Below are 16,429 nucleotides of genomic sequence, written 5' to 3' on the forward strand. Positions count from 1 at the left end.
GTCACATCACACTCTGTTCACAGTGAGCCCTGTCACACCACACTCTGTTCACAGTGAACCCTGTCACACCACACTCTGTTCACAGTGAGCCCCGTCACACCACATTCTGTTCACAGTGAGCCCCGTCACACCACACTCTGTTCACAGTGAGCCCTGTCACACCACACTCTGTTCACAGTGAGCCCTGTCACACCACACTCTGTTCACAGTGAGCCCCGTCACACCATATTCTGTTCACAGTGAGCCCTGTCACACCACACTCTGTTCACAGTGAGCCCTGTCACACCACACTCTGTTCACAGTGAGCCCCGTCACACCACACTCTGTTCACAGTGAGCCCTGTCACACCACACTCTGTTCACAGTGAGCCCTGTCACACCACATTCTGTTCACAGTGAGCCCTGTCACACCACACTCTGTTCACAGTGAGCCCTGTCACACCACTCTCTGTTCACAGTGAGACCTGTCACACCACATTCTGTTCACAGTGAGGCCTGTCACACCACATTCTGTTCACAGTGAGCCCTGTCACACCACACTCTGTTCACAGTGAGCCCTGTCACACCACTCTCTGTTCACAGTGAGACCTGTCACATCACACTCTGTTCACAGTGAGCCCTGTCACACCACATTCTGTTCACAGTGAGCCCTGTCACACCACACTCTGTTCACAGTGAGACCTGTCACACCACACTCTGTTCACAGTGAGCCCCGTCACACCACATTCTGTTCACAGTGAGACCTGTCACATCACACTCTGTTCACAGTGAGCCCTGTCACACCACATTCTGTTCACAGCGAGCCCCGTCACACCACACTCTGTTCACAGTGAGCCCCGTCACACCACACTCTGTTCACAGTGAGCCCCGTCACACCACACTCTGTTCACAGTGAGCCCTGTCACACCACACTCTGTTCACAGTGAGCCCTGTCACACCACATTCTGTTCACAGTGAGCCCTGTCACACCATATTCTGTTCACAGTGAGCCCTGTCACACCACATTCTGTTCACAGTGAGCCCTGTCACACCACACTCTGTTCACAGTGAGCCCTGTCACACCACTCTCTGTTCACAGTGAGACCTGTCACATCACACTCTGTTCACAGTGAGCCCCGTCACACCACACTCTGTTCACAGTGAGCCCCGTCACACCACACTCTGTTCACAGTGAGCCCTGTCACACCACACTCTGTTCACAGTGAGCCCTGTCACACCACACTCTGTTCACAGTGAGCCCTGTCACACCACACTCTGTTCACAGTGAGCCCTGTCACACCACATTCTGTTCACAGTGAGCCCTGTCACACCACATTCTGTTCACAGTGAGCCCTGTCACACCACATTCTGTTCACAGTGAGCCCTGTCACACCACATTCTGTTCACAGTGAGCCCTGTCACACCACACTCTGTTCACAGTGAGCCCTGTCACACCACACTCTGTTCACAGTGAGCCCTGTCACACCACTCTCTGTTCACAGTGAGACCTGTCACATCACACTCTGTTCACAGTGAGCCCTGTCACACCACTCTCTGTTCACAGTGAGACCTGTCACATCACACTCTGTTCACAGTGAGCCCTGTCACACCACATTCTGTTCACAGTGAGCCCTGTCACACCACACTCTGTTCACAGTGAGCCCTGTCACACCACACTCTGTTCACAGTGAGCCCTGTCACACCACTCTCTGTTCACAGTGAGACCTGTCACACCACATTCTGTTCACAGTGAGCCCTGTCACACCACACTCTGTTCACAGTGAGCCCTGTCACACCACTCTCTGTTCACAGTGAGACCTGTCACACCACATTCTGTTCACAGTGAGCCCTGTCACACCACATTCTGTTCACAGTGAGCCCTGTCACACCACACTCTGTTCACAGTGAGCCCTGTCACATCACACTCTGTTCACAGTGAGCCCTGTCACACCACATTCTGTTCACAGTGAGCCCTGTCACACCACACTCTGTTCACAGTGAGCCCTGTCACACCACATTCTGTTCACAGTGAGCCCTGTCACACCACACTCTGTTCACAGTGAGCCCTGTCACACCACACTCTGTTCACAGTGAGCCCCGTCACACCACACTCTGTTCACAGTGAGCCCTGTCACACCACACTCTGTTCACAGTGAGCCCTGTCACACCACACTCTGTTCACAGTGAGCCCTGTCACACCACACTCTGTTCACAGTGAGCCCTGTCACACCACATTCTGTTCACAGTGAGCCCTGTCACATCACACTCTGTTCACAGTGAGCCCTGTCACACCACATTCTGTTCACAGTGAGGCCTGTCACACCACACTCTGTTCACAGTGAGCCCTGTCACACCACACTCTGTTCACAGTGAGACCTGTCACACCACACTCTGTTCACAGTGAGGCCTGTCACACCACACTCTGTTCACAGTGAGCCCTGTCACACCACTCTCTGTTCACAGTGAGACCTGTCACACCACATTCTGTTCACAGTGAGCCCTGTCACATCACTCTCTGTTCACAGTGAGACCTGTCACATCACACTCTGTTCACAGTGAGCCCTGTCACACCACACTCTGTTCACAGTGAGCCCTGTCACACCACATTCTGTTCACAGTGAGCCCTGTCACATCACACTCTGTTCACAGTGAGCCCTGTCACACCACACTCTGTTCACAGTGAGCCCTGTCACACCACATTCTGTTCACAGTGAGGCCTGTCACACCACACTCTGTTCACAGTGAGACCTGTCACACCACACTCTGTTCACAGTGAGCCCTGTCACACCACATTCTGTTCACAGTGAGCCCTGTCACACCACACTCTGTTCACAGTGAGCCCTGTCACACCACATTCTGTTCACAGTGAGCCCTGTCACACCACATTCTGTTCACAGTGAGGCCTGTCACACCACATTCTGTTCACAGTGAGCCCTGTCACACCACACTCTGTTCACAGTGAGCCCTGTCACACCACTCTCTGTTCACAGTGAGACCTGTCACATCACACTCTGTTCACAGTGAGCCCTGTCACACCACACTCTGTTCACAGTGAGCCCCGTCACACCACACTCTGTTCACAGTGAGCCCTGTCACACCACACTCTGTTCACAGTGAGCCCCGTCACACCACATTCTGTTCACAGTGAGGCCTGTCACACCACACTCTGTTCACAGTGAGCCCTGTCACACCACATTCTGTTCACAGTGAGGCCTGTCACACCACACTCTGTTCACAGTGAGCCCTGTCACACAACATTCTGTTCACAGTGAGCCCTGTCACACCACATTCTGTTCACAGTGAGCCCTGTCACACCACACTCTGTTCACAGTGAGCCCCGTCACACCACACTCTGTTCACAGTGAGCCCTGTCACACAACACTCTGTTCACAGTGAGCCCTGTCACACCACACTCTGTTCACAGTGAGGCCTGTCACACCACTCTCTGTTCACAGTGAGCCCTGTCACACCACATTCTGTTCACAGTGAGGCCTGTCACACCACATTCTGTTCACAGTGAGGCCTGTCACACCACATTCTGATCATATTGAGGCCTGTTACATCACACTCTGTGCATAGTGAGACCTGTCACACCACACTGGTCACAATGAGGCCTGCCACACCAAACTCTGCTCCTAATGAGGCCTGTCACGCCACACTCTGCTCAGAATGACGCCTGTCACAAAACATTCTTGGAATTCAGCTCTCCCATCTTACTTTGAACCAAAGCACCAAAGACATCAAGAACAGGGATTCAAACAAAACTCATTCTGAGCATCAGTGAGCAAATTATAGATGATTTTGTGCTGCTTGTTAGGAGGATTTCCATCGCTTTCCCACTGATCGAGAGTTAACTAACTGGGTGATAATGAATTTGATTTAATTTGTCTTGTTTTGAATTGCAGGAAATTTTGGACAGATTTTCACAATGATGCACAAGCCATCTGCAGCTCACTCTGAGTCAAGAATAACACTGAGATTCTAACGAGTTTAGTTCAATTTCAATTGTTTGTATTGGAGTGGGATAGATTTGATAATTGTGGGACACCATTTGCAATGGGGTTGCATAATAAAGAAGCTTTGCTTTCTCCAGGATTCATTTGGAAAAAAATTCTGTTCATTTCGTGATGGATACTAAGAAATTGATATGACAATGTGGGTGTGATGAGTTATGGATAGATGTTATCAGGGATTTAACGACATGTTTTTTTATAACTTTGTTGTTAGGTGTCAGTATGCAAGTAAAAATTAAGGCAGCACTAGGCTGAGATCCTTGGGAGAAACCACTAGTGCTAATTCTCCAGCTGTGACCTTGTAAAGAATATTAGAATTGGTTAAGAATATTTCCTCCCAACTGGACCAGGCTGGAGAGGAGGAGAGTGAGGTTAACTGTGAGTGGTGGATTATTTTAGTCACAGCACACAGGTCTGTCACACTCTAGTAGATCCATTCTCAAGAGATTTGCACTGGAGTTCAGATAAGATGGGCACAAATTCAGGAGGCTTCAAAACACTTAAGAAGTTTGGAGAAGACAAGGGCATCGAAGCATTAGTTTCTGAGGAGAAAACTAGCAGACTTGAAGGAGTGGGTGTCACTGCCTTAGGGAGGAAAGCTCTTTCAGCTGCCGGGAGAATCGTCAAGGCAGTCTTGTTTTCATTGTGTGTTCTGAAGTTAAGGATATTTTAATGAGAAAACCACTTCATTATTTTGTAGTTTAGAACATGATGCCTTTGCAATTTCACTTGGCTCCTTCTGTTGATGCAAATGAGCAGTAGACAATTCACCAGTGCCATCAAGATTCAGTCTAAGAACTGACCCAGTTTAAAAAAAAATGAGCTCTAAACTCTGAATTATAACATCCAATGAAAGTAGTGGAATTTCAAAACCTAATTTCCCAACTTGCTATAGTAATGCAATTCTTTAAATATAGCACCCATCGGCGAGTGAGAAAAATGACCAGCAGTTTGAGTTTAGTTTAGGGCGTTCTATAATAGCATCAGGTTTATGCAGTTTGTACTCCTGTGTTTGCTTGCGTCTCTCTAATAACCTTTCACAGAAGTCTGAGCGACTGATATCAACTCTTCTGGCACACATCACAGTCCTGGAGGCCTAAGCCGACCTCCATTTATCATTGAGACATTTTCTGACAGCACAAAGCTTAGACAGGCTTCTTCTCTGTATTTTTTCCATTCTTTAACAGATGCTTAATAGAGATTGTTTGAAACATTTGCACAGTGGCTTTGAAAGACAACCTTGGCTCTGAAGAGGCAATGGTAACCATCAAGCTGAACAAAAGATTCTCATTATTAGACACAGCAAATGAAAAGATTATGAAGCAGATTCTGAAAATAGCTATGGCTCCTGGATTTATCCCACAATGTCAATTAAAGATGACTTTTCAAAAATTATCTTTAACAATTATCTTCTGACTAAATTTTTTACAGCTGTTTGAATGGGAAGGGAAAACATTAGAAATATTAAAGATTATAATATAAATGTTTTCCAGCTTGTTAAGCATATTGCAATGTCACTTGGTATATTGTACACCCACTCTGGAAAAATAAAGGGAAGTGGCATCTTTCTGCGATCAGGCACAATGCCAAACTGTTTTACTACTGAATAAGTAATAAGGCTGTCACCTGAATGGACGACCCACAAAAAGCACATTAAAATAAACGTATATTACTTCGGCATTGACTCACTGAACAGAAAGGGAGGGATGGAGCTGAGTTGTGGAGTGGGACTCCTTTTCCTTCTTTCCCTTGAACTTTGTATCAGTTGTTAATTAATGACAGATAAATGGAGAATCATGGTTCTGCTGAAAGCTGGCCATAAATTTGAGAGGGCACCAACACAGAGGCACAATTTCTGATGTTAATGTTTTGAAAATGATCCTTCAAAAGTAATAACTATATTTCATTTCAATGTTAATATCTCAAGATCATTTGAGGCCCAGCATAGGTTGGGATCAACCACAGAGGTTTCATCTTAACTATCTACATAATACGCAAGCCAGAGCAGTATGAACTTATCCCCACTACCTCCCCTGGCTATAACAACCACCTTAAGGGCAATTTCAAGTTTACATGTCAATCAATTATATTTAAATATCCATGGATACAGCCAAATGGAAAGCAGAGTACCAACAATCACACATAGCACAAAGCACATATAAGGCATCAGTCACCATAATAAGTATAATATAGCCCTCTTCCAAGTCATTTGTCAGCAAGAGCAATCCCGCAGCAGTCTGTAAATAAACACCATCCAGCTGGTCTTCCACTGAGCAAACACTGGAGGGCAGCACATTGCCTCCGGGCACCTCCCTCCAGAGCAGCTGCAAAGGGTATAAAGCCGTGTCCTTGCTGCGACCAAGGCCATGCAGCTCCTCCATGGCTGGTCCCACCAGTAAACCAGTGAACTGGACGTGCAGCTTTCCATCTTACTGACTGTCAGACTGCACACCAACTCTCATGCCTCTCTAGCAGAGAGCAACACGTTCCATCCCAAGTCCAGCTCCTCTGGCTCCTCTACTAATGAGCGATTCACTGATATGATAGACCTGCAGTACTTAATGCCCAGCAGTGTCTTGCAATCATAAAAAAAAGACATTTACAAAAGAGAATAATGCCTTTGGTTGGATGTGGAGAGCTCACTGCGTCCAAGCATGCCACTATCTTACTGGCATCTAAAACAGTGAAGGAATGTAGTTGCTGGAGATGGTTGTTAATGCACACCCAGAATATTAATCACAAAGTATTTGCAGGGATTTGGAACAGTTATGGGGCCATTGGGCCTTGATAACAGTCTGGAGTTTGGCAGAACTCTACAGTACAAATCTACATTTTATAACAATTGTACACACAGGAAAATCTGGAGAAACTGGAAATCCAGAGGAACACAGCAGGTCAGGTAGCATCGATGGAAGTGAATAAACAGTAAACCCTTCTTCAGCACTTTATAATAATGACTTGAGTAATATGATTATTAGTAACGTATCAGTAGCAGTTGTAATTTGGAAGCTCTCCTGGAGTCCGGGCTGTTGAGTAAATAAAATGGTCAGGGATCATCAACAATGCTTGACCCTATAGCTCTGAACGGGTGAAAAGAAATAGAGGCTTACCATTATATAGTACTTTTCATGCCAGTTTTTAAATATCCCAAAGCATTTTACAGTTAATGTACTATTTTTGAAGTATAGTCACTGTTTGGGTGGCCGTTTGGAGATTTGTCTCCAACAAAGGAGATGTCCAAAGGTTCAAAGCTTCATTTATTATCAAAGCATACAACTCTGAAATTTTTCAGTTCTCTGGGTGGCCATGAAACTAAGCAAGACAGACAGCACGCTCATCAACCCCCAAGTCCCAACTCCCTACAAACTTCCGCACTTGCTTTGGTGCTTCGATCACCCTCAAGGGGTCAAACATCGGCTCAGGCACCGTCCTGCAGCCTTCTCACCATGAGGCTCAATTCACACTGCCTCAGTCTCCTGGAGTCCTCTCGGAGGGCTGATGTAAAGAGCTCTCTCTCTCTGCTAGCCTGCAGGTCACCTTTGTACAAGGTGTAGCACCTGTTTAGCCACACCTGCACCCGGTCAGGGTCAGGTGAAGCCATGGAAGCAGGTGGTGGATGGTTGAATGACGAGCTGGTGCACATCACAAGTCCTGGTTATGTGACCACTGACAGCAAGCCATCTCTGAAGAATATTGATAATGGCTAGAGTCACCCATCTTGGAAAGACAGTTCCCAGAAGAAGGCAAAAACAATGGAAGATCATGATCACTTCATCATATGACATGGCACATAATCACAATGATGAGTCATTTTTATAAAATAGAAAATGAGGCAGACATTTTGCACAACAAAATAAATGTATTAATGTAACCAATTGAATGAAGTCTATTAAGGAATTAATTTTTGCCCATGCACTGGGGATAGCACTTTTGGTTTTCTTCAAAGTAGTGTCATGGGCTTTTTACATCCATTCATTGGAACTGTCACATCTCAAAGACATCGTCTCTAAAAATACAGCCCACTCTGTATTTTCTGGTCAGATCTCTGAAGTGAAGCATTAATCAACATTCCTCTGACTCAAAAGGTGAAAGAGCCACTGCAGCTGAGAGCTGCTTTGACTATGAGAGCATTCTAAGTTTATGACAAAACATTCAGCAGACCAGCAGAGTAGGGAAATGCAACAAATTGAGGTTCAAAGCATAAGTATGAGTGCTTGGTAGCACTGGACTGACTGTTATGGCAATGTATTTGGATAAAGAAATGTCAGTGTTTCAGAAGTAAGCAAGGTAGATTTTTTGGATTTGCCATTTACTGAAGTCAAATGAGCTTGGGCTCTGGGAACATGAGAAACCAAATATCCAGATCCGAAAACTATGTGTTGCTATCAAGAATCCGGGGTTTAAGAGGACTTAAGGTTAGAGACTAGAGACCATGAGGAAGAAACTCTTGTCACAGTATTCAATGGAAATTGATAAATTGGTTTATTATTGTCACATGTATTAAAGGACAATGAAGAACGTGACTTGCAGATTAAATCATTACAATAGTAGACTGAGACAATATAGTACCTGGTTCAGGAATGAAGTGTCACAGTCTCAGAGAGAGTGCAGTGCACAATGACAATGTGGCAAGCTCATAATGAAGTCGATTGTGAGGTCAAGAGTCCATCTTGTTGTACTAGTGGACAGTTCAATAGCATTTCAACAGTGGAGTGGAGGCTGGTTGTGAGTCTGGTGGGATATGCTTTCAGGCTTTTATATATTCTGCAAATAGAGGAGGATGGGGAGCAAATGTCCAGGGTGCGTGTGTTTTTGGATTATATTGGTTGCATGAAGGCAGCTTGAAGTTTAGATAGAAGCTATGGAGAGGAGGCTGGTTTCTGTGATGTGATGTGTTGAGCTGTGTTTACAACTCTGTAGTTAACTGCAGTCATGGGCAGAACAGTTGCCATACTAAACCTATGCTCATCGGGACAGGGTGCTTTCTATGGTGCGTAGATAAAAGTTGGTGAGGGTCAAGGAGGTCATGCCAAGTTTCTTTAGCCTCCTGAGGAAATAAAGGTGCTGACCAGCTTTCTTGGCTGTGATGTTTCTGTGGTTGGATCAGGACAGGCTGCTGGTGATGTTCACTCCTAGGAACTCAGAAGTTTGCAAACTCAGTACCAGTGGCATAAACAGGAGCATGTACGGCAACCCCGTCACCCTTGCTGAAGTCAATCACCATATCTCATGCACACCAACCCATCACTCTTCCTTAAGTCAACGACCATCTCTCAGGCACACCAACCCCTGTCACCCTTCCTTAAGTCAATGACCATCTCTCATGCACACCAACCCCTGTCACCCTTCCTTAAGTCAACGACCATCTCTCATGCACACCAACCCCTGTCACCCTTCCTTAAGTCAATGACCATCTCTCATGCACACCAACCCCTGTCTCCCTTCTGGAAGTCAACGACCATCTCTCATGCACGCCAACCCCTGTCACCCTTCCTTAAGTCAATGACCATCTCTCATGCACACCAACCCCTGTCTCCCTTCTGGAAATCAACGACCATCTCTCATGCACACCAACTCCTGTCACCCTTCCTTAAGTCAATGACCATCTCTCATGCACACCAACCCCTGTCACCCTTCCTTAAGTCAATGACCATCTCTCATGCACACCAACCCCTGTCACCCTTCTTTAAGTCAATGACCATCTCTCATGCACACCAACCCCTGTCACCCTTCCTTAAGTCAATGACCATCTCTCATGCACACCAACCCCTGTCACCCTTCCTTAAGTCAATGACCATCTCTCATGCACACCAACATTCGTCTCCCTTCTGGAACTCAACGACCATCCCTCCTGCACGTTGACCTCCTCTCCCTTCCTGAACTCAATGACCATCTCTTTTGCTTTGCTGATGTTGCATGATTATTGTGAAGAATAAGATAAAGGGTGAGGTCAGAAACATGATGATAGCAATGAGAAAAAAGTCAGAATCTTCAGGTATTAAGACTAGAATCCAGATGATGGCAATGGAGGATGTGGACTGAAAACTATAATTAAAGTTTATTTTCAAAAACTATGAGCTGAACTCAATATTCTGTGCTAATAGATATTTCTACCTCACCTTCTCAGAAACAGTCATCTATTTCCTCTCAAACACATAAACAGTGCATTTCATTCCGAATACATGGCTTCCAGCTTAGATATGCTGCACTGAAGAATGAGTACATTTATTTAAAAGTAATAAAAAACACACTCAAGTTCATCACTCAATATGGTGTGTATATTTCTTGAAGATACGAAACTGTCATTTGACTTTTCCCAGTAAAACTGAAGACAGAATTTTGTTTTATTAATGCTCTTTGTTATATTTGAAGCCAACCTTTGTTTTTTGCGGTCTACAGCAGTAAGCAAATCTACTTCAGAAAAGAAGCATTCAATATCAGCTTTACTTGATGAGCTTTTGAAATTTTTCTTCCAACTTTTCTTTTAATTACATTAAAAAGCTATCAAGTTGATAATGTTGGCTGAAGAGGTGCTTTGCATCATCTGAATAATCTGAAGTTTGCTGTTATTTTGTGGTAAAAATGCACACAGCACATGTTTTAATTGCAGAATATACCTTTGTCTAGCAGGGTCACAGTTCCAGATAAAAATGCTAGGTTGATCCCTATGCTTTGGATAGCATGCTTCACTGGTGAGATAGTTAACTTAAAGGGAAGTACCCAAGGATACAAAAGATAACCTTATATTAAAACTTTATAAATTAATTTATCTGTATTTTAAATTTCTTACATTGTGTCATTTTTAAAACATAAATTAATTAAGCAATTCACACAAAATGCTGATAGAACGCAGCAGGTCAGGCAGTGTCCAAGGAAGTCAATGTTTCGGGCTGAAGCCCTTCTTCAGGATTGGAAAAGAAGGGGAGAGAAGCCAGAATAAAAAGGTGGAGGGGAAAGGAAGAAGGATAGCCAGAAGCAGCACTCAGATGCCTGGTGTTGTGAACTTCAGTTCTGAATGCTGTATAGTGTATACATACCTTGATATTAATATGTACTTTGAATTTTGATGGGTGAAGCCAAGTGGGTGCAAAAGATGAAGGGCTGGAGAGGAAGGAATTTGATCTGAGGATAGTGGACCATAGGAGAAAGGGAAGGAGGAGGAGACCCAGGGGGAGATGATAGGCAGATGAGAAGAGGCAAGAGTCAGAGTGTGGAATAGAGAACGAAGGGAGAAGGATTTTTTTAAACTTAAATTTATTTAAACATAAAGCTTACATTTTATTCTTTCATTTCTGATTAGTTTCTCATGACCAATCATAACGATTACTTCTACATCTTCGCTGTTCCTTGTGGTGTTTTGATTTTTGTGTAGCTTATTTTTGCTTCTGATTTGTTAGATAATCTGACAGGTTAGTTACAGGAGCCACAGATTAATTTACATTCTTTCATTCTCTGGGATAGCACATCGCCACAGGTCAACACCTCCTGATTTTGTGGAATTATTGTGTGCAGAAAATGTGGCTATATTTCCATTATACTGTTGCTCTGTTTTTTTTCAAAGATATCATTTATATTATGGATTACTCTATTCGTGTAAACTTATATACTGTGGTAGTAATGTAATACATCATTATTTACGGTGGTAGTAATACTCTACATTATTACAGTTTTCTTGAGTCTGTATAGAATGTGGCAAAGCTGAATTTACTTTCATTACACCTTCATTACACATGGATGATTGTTGTAGTGATAGAACCGAGGGAAGTAAGTATATAAAAAAAATTGAAAAATGAGGGACAGAAATTAGCCAAGACTCTTTACACTGGATTCAGGCTTAGTGTTGTAGAGGAAATGTGTGACTGAAGTAAAAAAGCTTTAGCATCAAGGGAAATTAACCTCTCTCTAGAATCAAATATCTAAAAGCAAACATCAGCAATCCTTGCTTTTAGATATTTGAGGTTCTAAAGGTCCCCATAAATTCAGAAATAGTAGTTCAATTGATATGTGTGCAGCACTTCATGCATTTTCACTCCTGAAATAGTAATTTCTACCACAGTTCAAACAAATGTCTATTCTAATATAAATTAATTTAAGAATATTATTTCTTCTAGAATGTTATATAAAATTAAATATGCTGCATATTTTTGTGTGATCTGATTTCTTTTTTTTAATCTTTACTCTTTACACATTGTGGAAATGCTATTGTTGAGAAAAAAATCCTGTTTACTTTTAAGACCATAAGACCATAAATATAGGAATAAATTAGGCCATTTGGCCCATCAAGTCTACTCTGCCATTTCATCATGATTGATCCAATTTTCCTCTCAGTCCCAATCTCCTGCCTTTTTCTCTCCTATTTGCTAGTCAGTTTGTAACCAAAGAGCAGTAAACTGTAATTAATCTTTTCTTCTCTTCTTTGTTCTATACACTTTAGCTTTAAGACATGTGAAATATTACTGACTCCATTTATATTTTATGTACTCCTCTTTTGTCAATATGAAATTGATCAGCTTTCCCCTTCATTCCTCAACCTGCCCTACTTGTATTTCACATCATTGTATAGGATGACAACAATATAATTTCTGTCAGTGCACTAGTATGTCTTCCACTATTTTTATTGTCTATGTGGAAGATAAATGCAAATTTTATATATAATCAGATTAGATTCATTAGATAAATTGCATATTCACTGAAGGTAGGGAATTCACCAATTAACTGAAATCCATATAATGTCCATTTATCTGATCAGATTATTTTTAGTAGATATTGAGATTACTTTGAAATCATACTTGAGAAAAAAGTTTTACTGTGATTCTGAGTGTAAGAACCTCGTGGAAGAACATTATAAAATTAAGGTGAAATTTTGAATTAAGTGTTGTTGTCAAGCTTGACCAGCTAGATATTGCTCAAGCCTTGGGTCATATGGGTGACAAGATAAGAGGCAATCGCTGCCTTGCTTGTGTGAGCTAACAATAACTGGACATAGATCATGCCAGCAATGACGTATTGTTAACATTTTCCTGAGATTGTTTAGTAAGTAGGGGAACTAATTGTAGACATGCATTTTGAATTTTGTGTATCGCGCATGAAGGTTGGCAAACTGGCTGATACCTATCAAGTGCTTTTTGAAATCTCTGACCAAGTATGTTTAGCTGTTGGCTGTAGCCCAAAATTTACTATATAAAGTTAAGGTTTAATCTGACGTTGATAGAGTTGCGAGACACTGGCTCCTCGTGATCACATAATAAAAAGATTAACCTTATACTGAACAATGTGTCTTCATTTCTGTTCCCTAACAGAGTAAGGTCTCTCACATGAATTTGGCAACAAAATTCTTTTGCGGTAATATACGGTAAATCAGAGTAAATTCTTTGACAACCTCCAAAACAAATCGGGAATCAAAATCAATGTAGTTATGCATCATTCATTTTGCCAACTTTCTGGGTGAGTGGTTCATGGTGAAATACCATTAGTTTACTGAATGTGGCTGAGTGATATTGATACATTAAAATATGAACCATTATTGACAATTTGAACACATGGGCAAAGCTCTATTAAACATATGCCATTAGTATCTACTGCAATAGTAATATACTTTTGATCTATAATAGCAATTTTTAATTTTTAATCTAATTTATGCAACAGTAGTGAAGTATTAAATAAGCTTTTTATCCTTAGCTAAATTACCAATTGATGGTGATAGTTAATCACAGCTGATAAATAAAACCATTGGATCAGTGTACATAATTTCTTTCCGAAGACATCCTCCTCCATTTCCAACTATTTGGAAACCAGTTCATTCCATTAATACATCTGCTTGACAGTTTCAGCAAGCTGAATTCAACCCTAAACTCAGAGATTATACTTGGCAACTTTATACATTCTTGTCGGGACACATAGTTTTCCCCAGGCACCCCATTTCCTACAACCTGTCAATCATTTATGGTAGAGTAATTACTTCTCTAAATTATCCCTCATGCGGTTGAATGGGAAAAGAATCAAAGTAAAGAAGAATAATAAGTGCACTAACTCTACTTTTCTTTCCAGTGATGCTTCCTGACCTGCTTCGTTTGCAGCATACTTTTGCTTTTAATTCAGATTTTTTGTTTACTTTCAGTGCCAGTAACATATTTGAAGGGTTTCTGAATTCTCTCCTCCAACTGCACTCAGGTATTAAATCCAGGTTCAGTTAGATTACTACGCTTCCTTTTATGAAAGTTTCTCTTCTTGTGCCAGCCACCATGTTTTGCCTATAGCACCCCGCATTGGCTTTATTTTTGTTTAAAATGTTCATTAGCCCAATTAGTGTTACTAAATGCAAATTATTGAAAGGATGTGACAATTGCCTTTTTCACTGTTCTTTTTAGTTTCTTAGTTAAGTTCTCTGTAAAAGTGTATGTAAATCTTATTTTTGTGTTGTTTTTGGCTATGCTTTTTTGACATTTTTGCTTTCAACATTTATGGTAGAGACCCCCCCCCCCCCCCTCCATTACTCACACACTCAACGCTTCAGGAACAGTTTCTTCCCCTCCAACATCAGTCTTCGGAATGGAAATGAATCTATGAACACTACCTCATTATTTTTCTCTCTCTTTTTGCACTATTTATTTAATCTATTTGTGCATTCTTCTTACTGTAATTTCTTATTGCAATCTACCTGCTGCCACAAAACAACAAATTTGGTATTATGAAAGCTGATTCTAATTCAGATTCAGTTACATCCAACTATTCCAACAGAATCTGTGATAAATCCTTCAGAATTTGAACAAAAACCCTCAGCAAATTTGCCCCAATATCTATGAAAACTTTTGAAGTTCTGGAATATTGGATCTCACTGAACATCTGTTGTTTTTTGGTGAACAATCTTGGATCTGTCATAACAAACAGTACTACAACACTTCAAAAAAAATCTAATTACGATTTAAATACAGCATTGAAATCTTTCTCTTTTGTTCAAAGATTTTACATCGTTCTTTTCCTTGCCTCTCCCTTTGATGGAATGTATTTTCGACTTTCTGCTTAGCTAGTTTAATATGGCAATGGCCTTATGAAGTATTCCATTGCTTCCAATCTGCTACATACCTAGATTTCTCTCTCTGTTTTATTGTGCACTCATTTATGTTGAAACTTAGACTCATTAGATAGTATCTTACTCCAGTGTCTTCTTCCAGCATTTTCAATCTATGGATACAATATTATTTTTAATTTTGCTTCCTGCAATCTTCAAGGTTATAAAATGTATATTTTTTATCACCAATTCGTTGCTCTTTCATTAATCTTATATAGTTTGACCTTGAAAGTAAGCTGTAGCACAGACTTTCCCTTTATTAGTTTCTCAATGAAGGGATGATTATGCCTCCAGAGAAGCATGATATCATTTCTGTGAGATTACTTTTACTTTCTACAGTATTACCAATCTGTTAACCAAGCATCGTTTCTTTAGTAATGACTGTAAAAAGGTAGGAATCTAACTAAAATTAAATGCATGATGGAAATCAAATGATAACGGCTTTTAACTTTCTATGTATCCTTGTTTTCATTTCCTATCAATCAATCATCTAGTAGTTGTTCACCTCTCTCATATATACATCTATTAATTGTAAATCCTGCTTGTCATGTCCTGTCATCAGTAATATAAAAATAATACAGGATGAAACATTTTATTTTATTGGTGTTTAATATCAAAAATTCTGATCTTTACTCCATATCCAAACATGAACCTCTGTTATATCTCACTTGGTGTGAAGTATTAGTTATTTTCATGTGTTCTTTTAACTCTACGAAGGTGCCAATGTAGTGTGGCGGTTAGCATGATCTATTACAGCTCGGGGCATCGGAGTTCAGAGTTCAGTTCTGGCATTCTCTGTGAAAAGGTTCGTACATTCCTCCCGGGAGAGTGTGGGTTTCCTCCCACAGTCCAGAGATGTACCGGTTAGTGGGTTAATTGTTCATTTTAAATTATCCTGTGATATACCTAGGGTTAAGTAAGGGGGTTTCTGGGCCTTGCAGCTCGTTGGGCTGGGCGGGCCTGGTCTGCACTGTATTTCTAAATAAACATAAAATAAAATATAAATTATTTTAAGATTGTTTTATTATAGCACTGCCCAATATCTTTGACCTACGCTGCCTTGTTTGGTTTATACAGTTATTGCTCTGCTGACCCATATGCACAGCAACCATCCATTCTTCTGTCGCTCTTTGTAGAGCACAATGACTGTAGGAGAAAAATAGTTGATACGAAAAAGATTGTGGTCCTGAAATTGTGTGCCAGAACTGGTTTAGTTCACAAATTATATTGATCAAAATGCACACTTCTGGTTTTGTTCATTGTCTTGTGACTTTTTAAAAATATCACATCACTGCAATTTATGAAGGTTATTTTTAATAATTGGAGATCCCTTTGTCTCTTTATATGGTTCTGTGAATGCACAGAATCTT

General features: G+C 41.5%; 1 protein-coding gene across 15 annotated transcripts in view; it reads left to right on the forward strand.

Annotated features, from left to right (window-relative positions):
* The window catches only part of nckap5l (NCK-associated protein 5-like), a 954,759-nt gene that overhangs the window by 930,978 nt on the left and 7,352 nt on the right, over positions 1 to 16,429 (forward strand). For 2 of the 15 annotated variants that reach the window (XR_009511536.1, XR_009511538.1), the window contains exon 18: positions 14,109 to 15,922. The exons of 12 other annotated variants lie outside the window; for them this stretch is intronic. The gene's annotated coding sequence lies outside the window, so the exon portion shown is untranslated. The remainder of the gene's footprint in view (positions 1 to 14,108; positions 15,923 to 16,429) is intronic. One more of the 15 variants, XR_009511537.1, reaches the window with a different exon arrangement.

The sequence above is a fragment of the Hypanus sabinus genome, chromosome 4, assembly GCF_030144855.1.
Source record: "Hypanus sabinus isolate sHypSab1 chromosome 4, sHypSab1.hap1, whole genome shotgun sequence".
In the NCBI taxonomy this organism is placed as follows: domain Eukaryota; kingdom Metazoa; phylum Chordata; class Chondrichthyes; order Myliobatiformes; family Dasyatidae; genus Hypanus; species Hypanus sabinus.